Below are 12,748 nucleotides of genomic sequence, written 5' to 3'. Positions count from 1 at the left end.
TCTCACCGAGGCCCTTTGTGTCAATAGGCGTAGAAGAAGCTGATGATGATGATGATGATGATGAATGATCAGTTCACTCAAGAGGACATGGTTTTCACGTTCTTATTTACATCGGACATTGTTGTAAAAGCCTTTTTTCATCTTATCAACTACTTTTATGATTAGAACACGCATCAACTGTCCAACTGTATTTCCTTCCCAGCACTTTTTTTTCATTGAGTAACTGTATACTTTATTCTCTCCTTTGTTTCAACTATACAATCCGTAGTTTTACACAGCCGTTCTCTCCTAAGATCTTTACAATGAAGGACGTAGCAAACGCCTACTATTATTATTATCGTCTCCACCGAGGAGGTTATATTTTCGAGTCGGTTTGTTTATTTATTTATTTATCTATTTATTTGTCTGTGTGTCTGTGGACAGTATTACGTCAAAACTACTCGACAGATTTTGACGAAATTCTCACCACACATATTATTATTATTATTATTATTATTACTTGCTATGCCACAACCCTAGTTGGAATAGCACGATGCTATAATCCCAAGGGCTCCAACAGAGAAAAATATCCCAGTGAGGAAAGGATAAAAGCGAACAAATAAACTACAAGAGGAGTAATGAATAATACAAAATGTTTCAAGAAAAGTAACAACATTGTAATAGATCGTTCATATATAAACAATAAAAACTATAATGAAATAAGTTCCAGAAAGGAGAAACATAAGCAGGAAGTTACAGATCGTCACACTATCTCGGTGTTTAAAGGCCTCTCATGAATGGCAGGGGCAAAGAACAGTGACATTGCCCTATCAAGCAGGACGATGCCCTAGAGACTGACTATATATACATATGCTCAGCGCCTAAGCCCCCTCTCAACCCAAGATAGGACCAAGGAGGACCAGGCAATGGTTGCAGATGACTCAGCAGATAGACCTATAGGCTCCCCGAAATCCCCAATCCTTAGCTCACAAGAATGGTGAGGTTGCAGCTACCAAAGAAAATAATGAGTTTGAGTGGGACTCGAACTCCATTCTAGCGTTCATCAGTCATGGATGTTACCACATCGGCTACCACAACCCTTGTCAGAATCTCAGGCTAAGTGGAGTATGGTCTGTGGTTGGAGTCGTGGAAGGGGTATTTCTCCCCTCAATGCCTCTATTCCAGCAATATATATTAAGATAATTATTGGAATTGTTTTAAAAATTATCATGATTATTAAAATTATCATTAATAAAATTCTAAAAATTATCATTATTATTAAAATTATTAAAATCATCACTATTACAATTTCTAAAATTATTGTTATTAGAATTATTAATATTATTATCATTAAAATTCTTAAAATTATCATTATTAAAATTATTAGAATTATTATCATCAAAATTATCATTATGGTGTGTGACGTCCTGAAACCCTTTGTAAATTCCATAAAAGTTGGATAACGAGAAATTCAATTGGCAATAATTAATTGATATCATATATCTAAAATATATTGAATAGCCAACAAGTTGTCTTGTGCTGTTTACATTAACGATGAAGTCATTTGGCAACAACAGATTAATACCTAATAATTAAAGTTTTTGTGAACCACTGTAATACCTGTCCTGGGATTCACGTGGGTCCTGAGGGAAGGAGGAAGGACTTTTATTCATCGTCTCTTTCCTGCTGGTTTAGTGCCTGCCCTTCCTATCAAGGCTGAAGGGAAGATGAAGGGTTCCCAGGTAAGGCCGAAGGAAGGGCAATGTTGCAAGATGAGTAGCGATTCCAAGAACCCCGGGTGATATCAGTTGGGTTCTGGGTTAGTCAATCTCGTTTAGCCTATCCTTTATCTATTATTATTATTACTAGCTAATCTACAACCCTATAGTCCATTTCTTTTATTGAGGCATATTTGCACCGACTCGCAGGGGTTTCCCTTTTAGCTCGGAAAAGTTTCCTGATCGCTGATTGGTTAGAATGATCTTGTCCAACCAATCAGCGATCAGGAAACTTTTCCCAACTAAAAGGGCACCCCAGCGAGTCGGTGCAAATATGCCTCGATAAAAGAAATGGACTATAGTTGGAAAAGCCGGATGCTATAAGCCCGGGGGCTCCAACAGGGAAAAATAGCCCAGTGAGGAAAGGAAATAAGGAAATAACCTACAAGAGAAGTAATGAATAATTAACAAAATATTTCAAGAACAGCCACCCGTTGAGATACTACCGCCCAACAGGGAAAAATAGCCCAGTGAGGAAAGGAAATAAGGAAATAACCTACAAGAGAAGTAATGAACAATTAACAAAATATTTCAAGAACAGCCACCCGTTGAGATACTACCGCCAGAGAGTTATGGGGTCCTTTCTCTGGTCAGACAGTACTACATTGGAGCCTTCTCTCTAGTTACGGTTCACTTTCGCTTTGCCTACACACACACAGAATAGTCTGGCATATTCGTTACAGACTCTCCTCTGACAACACTGAGATTATCAAACAATTCTTCTTCACTCAAGGGGTTAACTACTGCACTGTAATTGTTCAGTGGGTACTTGCCTCTTGGTAAGGGTAGAAGAGGCTCTTTAGCTATGGTAAGAAGAGCGGCTTACCATAGCTAAAGAGCCTATTTGGACACTCCAAAATCAAACCATTGTTATCTAGCCTTGGGTAGTGTCGTAGCCTCTGTACCTTGGTCTTCCACTGTCTTGGATTAGAGTTCTCTTGCTTGAGGGCACACTCGGGCACACTATTCTATCTAATTTCTCTTCCTCTTGTTTTGTTAAAGTTTTTATAGTTTATACAGGAATTATTTATGTTAATATTACTGTTCTTAAAATATTTGATTTTTCCTTGTTTTCTTTCCTCATTGGGCTATTTTCCCTGTTGAGACTCCTGGGCTTATAGCATCCTGTTTTTCCACCTAGGGTTGTGGCTTAGCAAGTAATAATAATAATAATAATAATAATAATAATAATAATAATAAATCTTTCACATATCATAATCATCATCATCATCATCATCATCATCTCCTACGTTTATTGGTGCAAAGGGCCTCGGTTAGATTTCGCCAATCGTCTCTATCTTAAGCTTTTAAATCAATACGTCTCCATTCATCATCTCCTACTTCACGCTTCATAGTCCTGAGCCATGTAGGCCTTGATCTTCCAACTCTTCTAGTGCCTTGTAGAGCCCAGTTTAAAGTTTGATGAGCTAATCCCTCTTGGAGAGTGCGAAGAACACGATGCCCAAACAATCTCCATCTACCCCTCACCATGATCTCATCGACATATGGCACTCGAGTAATCTCATATAGTTTCATTTCTAATCCTGTCCTGCCATTTAACTCCCAATAGCCCTCTGAGGGCTTTGTTCTCAAATCTACTAAATCTATTGGAGATTGTTTCATTGTCATAACATGACTCATGTCCATACAATAACACCGACCCCAGTAAACTGATTTATAGCCTGATTTTATATGTAATTTCAGGCGATTTGATTTCCAAATTTTACTTATCCTACCCATTGTCAGATTTTGTTTTCAATTTTCATTAAAATCCAATTCAAAAGACCCTGTATTAGAGATCATAGTTCCCAAATTTTTAAATGATTCTACCTCATTAATCCTTTCTCCTTCCAATTATATTTCCTCTTCCATTATATATTTCATTCTCATCATCTCTATCTTTCTTCTATTTATCATGAGCCCAACCCCCTGTGATATTTCATGCATTCTGGTCAGCAAGCATTGCAAATCCTGTGGTGGTCTGCTAATAAGGGCAGCATCATCGGCATACTGTAGGTAAGCTAATTTCCTATTACTAATTCAATCAATTCCTTCTCCACCATCTCCAACTGTTCAACGTATTATATATATATATATATATATATATATATATATATGTAAATGTATATATATATATATATATATATATATATATATATATATATATATATATATATATATATTTATATATATATATATATATATATATATATATATATATATATATATATATATATATATAGATTGCGGAAGTAAAAAATATATATTTATCTCTCTTCAAAACATCTTTCACAAGAACTATTCATTTTTAACATTCGTTTCTCTGATTTCAAAGTTCCGAAAATATTTTCCATCAGCCAGGAAGCGTAACATCCAATGTTTTCTTTCAATTTTTTTTTTAACTTGCCATATTTTAACATAGTTGCAGTTTTTATCTTTTCCTGAAACGTCGCTGGAGTTTTGCTAATCATCCAAAGTGTTTTTTTCCTGAAACGTCGCTGGAGTTTGCTAATCATCCAAAGTGTTTTTATCTTCGATTTTAATCAAAATAATATCACTCACGTATGACCTTTTTATGTAGCATATCTTTATTTAAAACCTTTTTAATACTTTGGAAAAATCTCGACTAACCTTTCTTGACATCCAACAACCTGTCATTTTTGTTGAAATTTCCATCGAATCAAAAAAAAAAAAAAAAAAAAAAAAATCTTGTGATTTATTGCCAATTATTTAAACAGTCTTTGATATCGTTACTGAAAAACCCCTTCTTTAGAAACAAACTTTTCTATAGAGCAAAACTTTATCTATATTCTCACTAAACCCGGAGACATTATAATTCATGTACGCCTACATATTCGTCTCTCCAAACTATCATCTTCAACTCTTTGCCCAGCACCAAATCCATGAAAAACATCACGATCAATATTCGTACTAATAAAGATAAATGTTGACAAATAAATAACTGTCATATATTTTTAATAGCTTAATGCAACATCCACACTTCACCTATATAAATGAACATTGGCTCTTCTTATTATAGTTATACTCCGTCTCTTCTGATTCATTTGCAGAGATCACCAGCATCCCTGTCTAGTAGGTAGCTCTCTCTCTCTCTCTCTCTCTCTCTCTCTCTCTCTCTCTCTCTCTCTCTCTCTCTCTCTCTCTCTCAACGATCTTTCAGAATCCTTTTTTCATATATAAATATTCACAATTGCCCTATCATTGATTTAGGAAGATCGTGGCCGTTACTGGTGAAAAAACTTAGATGTTACACATACACACACACATATATATATATATATATATATATATATATATATATATATATATATATATATATATATATACATATATATATATATATATATATATATATATATATATATATATATATATATATATATATATATATATATATATATTTAATGGCTTCCTTTAACCTACTGTATATTGAACATAGAAACAGCTTTACCGACATACTAAGGAAATGATGATAAGGTTTATTTTATAACTGATTTACCTTCTGGAACGCCCTTATTAACAAACACAAATTCGCACATTTTCTAAGGAAATTGTGATAAGGTTTATTTTATAACTTATTTACACTCTGGGTCACCCTTATTAACAAACACAAATTCACACATTACTAAGGAAATGAATCAAATGATGATAAGGTTTATTTTATAACTTATTTACACACTGGAACGCCCTTATTAACAAACACAAATTCTCAGACATTTGCTAACGAAATGATGGTAAGGTTCATTTTATAACTTATTTAGACCCCGGAACGCCCTTATTAACAAACAAATTCATAAGTGGATGTCGCAACACAGCCAGGCGTTTGCGAAGACACAGAAATGTGACTATCCTTTTATTCATTATTCGATTTTTCTATGTTGAATAAGCTGATTATAAGAACATTAAATTGCGCCATAGCAATGCACCTTCTGGCATATAATTATTACACTTTAAATGGTTTGAATCTGTAATGAATAATGATACTCTCCGTTCAGGAAATTTCATTTGGCAGCGCTGTCCCAAACTCGTCCCACCAACCTTAACTATGCTGATGATTGTTACCTTGGTCACTTGCACAGGGACATGACTTAGTATCCATGTGTTCTGATTAAGAAAGGAAATACTAAACACTATTATAAGTAAACTCAGGTTGCTTCTGATAGCATATGAAAAAATCACACCATTTTCTGATAAAAATATTCATTCTTAATAAGGAAACGATCGTTTGATAATTAACCAACTATCTATTCTCTAGCCTCTACCTTCCGACCACACTTTTTTGACCCACGTGGTCATCAAATAATTGACTATATTAGGTAGGACAAGGTGCCTCTGTTGCCATCTATTGGCAGTAAAGTAAAACTCGTTAGGTTGTAAGGGAGTAGGCGTCTGCGTCATTATGCCTTTCGGAATATAACAATATTGTTATTATACGTAGTTTTTACTATCAATACATGTCATGCCATGAAACATGTTATTTATATTTCGGTTTCATAAAAGGTAATTGAAAATTAGATCAAATAATTGTGTAATTACTTGATTGTCTCACCGATTTCAGTACATGTGGCATGCCTGTCGAACCCCCGCCTCCCGACCCCCAAATGTAATTGAACTAACGATTGTTTGCTGAGGAAATATTTGTGATATTTTCTGTGAAATTTGTACTTTCCCAAGAATTAAGTTGTGGCCAAACAACAAGGAAATTCAAATCCACGTGCGTTTGTTTTATAGCAGTTTTGTGTCCAAATAGCAACATAGATTAAGTAATAAAAATTATAATGAGTTAATGATGGGGATAATTAGCAATTTGGTACTCTACTGCTAAGGCCATCTATTGGCCATGAAAAGAAGCAATGTGCAGAGCTCTTTAATCCTTGCATTCTGGAACCTTCCGTGACGTCATTTAGGTTTAAAATTAACCCAAAAGAGCCTACTTAATGGGAGCTAAATATAATTTATACCTACCACAAATATTTCTAAATAAGTATCAATCTATGATCCTTTTCCAATTGGATAGAATTATTCAAATGAATGGAACAAGGGACGTGTCCCGCTATCTTTTATCAAGTAGAAACACTCGAATTCTATTCAAATTTGGAGAAATGTGTGATTATCGAAACATAATTTCATGGTATTTTTTAAATTAATGCATCAAAGTTTCATAATTCAAATAATACTAATTTTCTTCTGATTTTAAGGATCTAAGTTATGATAGTTATATGTAAAACACAGATAATATGTATTATAGAAATATGTAGAGCAGATCACAATATTCTACAAGAAAAGAGTTGGAACTCAGCCATAGAATTAAAAACCCAGAATTTAATCAAAATATATCAATCTCCGCAGCAAATACGTTGTTCGCTAATCATAAGCCCAATTAAAGATATTAATCTTCTATAAAGTGTGCCTTGTTACATGTAGGCCTACCAAGGGCGTGGGAGCGTTTTTTTTTTTTTTTTTTTTTCGGGGAGTGGGTGTCCTATTATCATTATTAATAGCTGAGCTGCGACCCTAGTTAGAAAAGCAGGTTGCTATAAGCCCAAGGGCTCCAACAGGGAAAAATAGTCCAGTGAGAAACGGAAATAAGGTAACAAACTACAAGGGAAGCAATGATCAATCAAAATAGAATCTCTCTAAAACAGTAACATTATTATGTAAACTATAAAAGGCTTTTGAAAATCACCGGTAGGCCTTCTTGATGAATTTACCAAAAACATACTAATGATGTTGATTCTTTGCTCTAAACTCATTCCCAATATCGATAAAGTTGGGGCTATCAATTTTCTAAGCCTATTATGTTCTACTACTTATCATATCTATCATTTGTTTTTCAGTTCCAATTTCACCTTTAAATCTTAACGGCTTTAAAGTTGTTAATTTCATCTGATTCATAGTTTACATTATGACAAATATTTAATGCCTGGATATAAATATATATATATATATATATATATATATATATATATATATATATATATATATATATATATATGTGTGTGTGTGTGTGTGTATCATACTGTATGTATATATATATATATATATATATATATATATATATATATATATGTATATATATATATATATATATATATATATATACTTATATATATATATATATATATATATATGTGTGTGTGTGTGTGTGTGTGTGTGTGCATGTGTGTGTGTGTATCTTCATCCCCTACGCCCATTGACGTAAAGGGCCTCAGTTAGATTTCGCCAATCGTCTCTATATTGAACTTTTAATGCAATACTTCTCCATTCATCGTCTCCTACTTCACGCTTTATAGTCCTCAGCCATGTAGGCCCGGGTCTTCAAACTCTTCTAGTGCCTTGTGAAGCCGGTTTGGTAAACTAATCTATCTTTGGGTGTGCGAAAAGCATGCCTAAACCATCTCCATCTATCCCTCACCATGATCTCATCTATTTATGGCACTCGAGTAATCTCTCTTATAGTTTCATTTCTAATCCTGTCCTGCCATTCGACTACCAATAGCCTTCTGGGGGCTTTGCTCTCAAATCTACTAAATCTGTTGGAGATTGATATCATTGGGATAGCTATAGCCGTGGCTACGCATAAAATAGTCATCTCCTACGTCCCTGAGTACTTCGGTTTATGAGTAACTTTGAAAATGAGCAAATCGGTATATTATTATTATTATTATTATTTGTTAATATTATTATTATTATTATTATTATTATTATTATTATTATTATTATTATTATTTATTATTATTATTATTATTTATTATTTATTATTATTATTATTTATTGTTCATTATTTATTAATTATCATTTATTATTTAATATTTAATATTATTATTATTATTTATTATTTATTATTATTATTATTATTATTATTATTATTATTATTACTTTGCTAAGCTACAACCTAATTGGAAAAGCAGGATGTTATAAGCCCAGGGGCCCCAACAGGGAAAATAAAACCAATACAAATTAGTTTACAAGCATTGCACCAGATTTTGAGTAAATATTCCGCGCTGTACAGGCAGCTTTTGTGGACAAATACTAAGAAGGGTCACAAGACTAAGCCGAAATCAGTCACGCTGTGCCAATACACTACACCACACACTCTATGTTTAGGCCTACACCTTGTTCACAAGATTTTTATACCGTTTCATGTCATTTTAAAGCAAAATCAGACCATTCTCGATAGTTTTCTTGTCAAAATTGACTGTAAGAGTGTAAAAAATACACTAAAGTGTCTATAAAGCATAAATCAAGGGATTTATTTAGTGATAATGAACGTCGTTCTAGAGAGAGAACTCCCGATACAGTACCAGACCTGCTCTCGTCTCCTTCACGCTAGTCACAACTCTCCTCAAGGTAATTTGTCAATTATTTATGTAGTATTTCATTTTTTTCTCCATTTCTGATGTTAAGGGTAATAGATTGTTCTATGATTAGCATTGCAAAACATTTATACATAACTGTATATATGTATTTATGGATTTGTGGAATGCACAGAGTGAAATTCCTCTGTTTCTTAGAGAAAAATGTTTTAGATTATTATTGGTTGCAAGCTTGCTCTCAGAATGAATTAATCTCTTAAACTAAGGTACTAATGTAGTTGTACGCTCTCAAAGCTCTTCTTGTCAAATCCCTTTCTTGTTTGTAATTTTTGTTACAAACAGTAACCTCCTTCTAATATTTCTGTGTAAATTACCAAGTTTTCCTTAGCATTAGAGCCTTGCCACCATTTGCAACTCCAGACGTATATTCAACCCTGAAATATCATATTTCACCAAGGAAACAAACATAGGAATAAGACCTAACCTAGAACTCCTCGCCTAGCCTCACTTAGGAAATCTTGTCCTTAACTGGGCATATCTATCTTAATATTGGGCACAACAAATAACTCTAATACATATATGGGTCAAGCCGCTGCCTCAGCTGGGTAGTGAGTAAGCAAATTCGTGAATGGCACAGTTATTAGTAAGTTCTACGTAAAGTTTTTTTTTAAAAAATGAAAAAGAATTTACCCCAAATGCTAAATAAACAGTTTAGGAGGTGGACTACTTAATTCTTTCATTAGAATAATCTTATTAGTTTTGCAAGGTTGCATATGAAGAGATGTTTAATGTTGTTGAAAGTATTTTTAAAAAATCAAACCATGAGTATGCAACTATTTAATGTTAACCAGTGTTTAAGCAATTTAGGTTCTCTATTGGGATAATGCTCTTCATTGTTTGCAAGAACATTCAGTATGATTTTACCTCTTATATGTTTTTAATCTCCTTCATTCCTTATAATCTTCTTTCTTCTTTGTCTGCATCTTTTCCCACTTTTATGTGGGGTCGATGTTTCTGGACAGCGTTCTCCATCTACATCTGTCCCACAGTTCATCACCAGTTAATCCCTTTGATGGAAGGTCATCCTTGATACAGTCCATCCACCTTCGCTCTGGTCTCCCTCTCCTTCTCGTTCCCTGTACCTCCATTTCCATCACTCTCCTCCCAATATACTGTTCAGCTCTTCTCTTGACATGACCATACCATCTCAGTCTACTTTCTTGGATCTTATCTGATAGTTCTCTAACTCCTGTGGTACCCCTAATTACCCCATTCCGTATGTTATCTCTTCTTGTCCCCCCACACATCAATCTCAACATTCTCATCTCTTGCTCATCCAGTTTCTTCTCTTCTGCCTTCTTTATTGCCCACGTCTCCGCTCCATACATCATTGCCGGTCTCATAACTGTCATGTGTATTTTACCTTTCAACTTAACCCCTATTTTCCTGTCACATAGCACTCCACACACTTTTTTTCCATGTTAGGAATAACATGAAAATTGACCAATCATTCGTGAGTGATGATCACTCGTTTTATACATGAGAATAACAGAGCTGCAGCATAGTTGCAATTTTTTCATAAAACGGATGCTTACTACCTATGATAAATCTAACATTAATCAATAAATCGTCTTAGGAACCAGCTATTGCATTTTCAAATGACATCAACTTAATATTCCTATGCTAAGGACAGTAACATTCCACTAGATGTTTGCCCAAGTCATGTCTTTTTCTGCTGTTTGATTACTTGAAAATTAAACAAAAATTGAAACAGTTTCACGAAATATATTAAAAAGAGCAAATGCTCGACTGGTAACAGGAGGCAACCTACTTTGATATGTTGTACTGGATTGTATAGCAACACTATACTGGGTATAGAAGTTTTAAGGTAGAAGCTAGGTAAATAAAAGTAAGTCAAGGCCATTCCACGTATACGAAACTTGTAATAACATTAGCAGTTAGTATGAGATGACAGTGCTATTTAGACATGCGCGGTAAGAGGAGTCTTCTTCTCATAAATGGAGTTCATTTATTTACTACATTTAGCTTTTTTTTGGTCTTTCCCTTTCTCTGGTCCTTCTCAACTTCCTGTAAGTTATATACTTTACTTGCTAATATAGCTTGCTTGCATTAATTTTGGTTGGGGAACATGAATAACTGAGCTGATGATTTACTGAATACTCTTAAATGTCATCTTATCTAATCATAATGGCTGAAGGTTGCATATCATTGCTTTGTAAGTATTACATATACATTGCACTTTTGTATTACAATTGTATCTTTCTAACTTCATTTGAATGGAGAAATATCTTAATTTCTTTATGGTGCCTAGCTAAATACAATACTTGGGTGTAAAATATTGTTGAAATCGTCATTCGTTCTCCATGCAATCTTTGTGACACTGAATTAAAAAATTTTATATTAAGACATAACCGTATTTTAGAGTGAACACCTATGGTTACGAAGGTAATCCTATAAGCTACCATAAAAATGGCATAAGTTTATCATGGTCAATTAAAATGTTTATAAGAGTTTTTTAAACTAATCCTTAACTCGCTAAACAAATTCTAGATTACATATGTTTTCTGATGCAATTTTAGCATAGTTCGATGAAGATGAGGATTAATTAAGAATAGAAATCATATTTACGTCCGCATTTAGTTATTGGAGAAGGGCAAGTTATTGCAGGTGCTGGGGAAAGTTAAATTAACACTGTAACTGCTAGGGAAGAATAAGTTATTGTAGGTGCTGAGGATTGTTAAGTTAGCATTGTACTTGCTGGGATAGGGCAAGCTAACATTGCAGTTGTTGGGAAAGGGTAAAGTTAACATTATATCAGTTTGGAGACAACACTTTAGCATTTTATCTTTTGGGGAAAGTCCAGTTTGGATTGAAGTTGCTAAGTAAAGCCAAGTTAGTGTTGCAGCTGCTTAAAAAGACCCAATTGGCATTGTGATTGCTGGGGAAGGGTAATTTACCATTATAGTTGTCGAGGAAGAGTAATTTAGTGGTATGGTCGCTAGTAAATAGCAAATTAGTTATCATAGTTGCTTGGAAATGGAAAGTTGATATAATTGCTAGAAAAGGGCACTGTCATATTATAGCTGCTAGGGAAATGCTAGTTGTCCCTTTAGTTACTGAAAAGGGTAAGCTACCATTTCGAACAATTAGTAAGTGAGCAGATATAATGTATACTTATGTGTTTGGGAATAATATTACGAAGGCAGTTTTAGTGATGAAGTTCATATTCTTTTACTTTAGTCTACCTCAAAATAAGTTTTCTGTATAAAAAATTATGTTTTCGTTTTCTATGAAAACATTTTAGGAGGATGACTTAAGTAAGTATGAAAATTATATATGTTGCTTGTAATTAATCTAAGATTCATTTAAGGTTATAATTAGTACCTTAATTCAACTTAGTAACTGAAATTAACTATTAAGTCTTCTCATTATTTTTCATTGCCTGAAGTTACTAAAAAATTTGTCATTAATGAAATGTAATACCAAAATGAAATGGCAAGGTTGATTTTATATGTAATATAATTATCATTATGGTATTCTAGTCGGTTTCATTGTAGTTTATTACATGGTAATGTAACCTCTAATGTACTTACTCCATATGGTTCAGATATGATATCTATCCTACAGATCGAA

At 33.6% G+C, this 12,748-nt stretch overlaps 1 long non-coding RNA gene across 1 annotated transcript in view; it reads left to right on the top strand.

The window, feature by feature from the left end:
* The first annotated feature begins 8,988 nt into the window (after positions 1 to 8,988).
* LOC137647142 (uncharacterized) overlaps positions 8,989 to 12,748 on the top strand; it is a 32,956-nt gene continuing 29,196 nt past the window's right edge. The window contains exon 1 of the long non-coding RNA XR_011045533.1: positions 8,989 to 9,128. This is a non-coding gene — a long non-coding RNA (uncharacterized lncRNA). The remainder of the gene's footprint in view (positions 9,129 to 12,748) is intronic.

Source organism: Palaemon carinicauda, chromosome 9 (genome assembly GCF_036898095.1).
Source record: "Palaemon carinicauda isolate YSFRI2023 chromosome 9, ASM3689809v2, whole genome shotgun sequence".
Classification (NCBI taxonomy): domain Eukaryota; kingdom Metazoa; phylum Arthropoda; class Malacostraca; order Decapoda; family Palaemonidae; genus Palaemon; species Palaemon carinicauda.
Note: the sequence above shows the minus strand (reverse complement) of the source record. Positions and strands in the feature narration are given on the sequence as shown.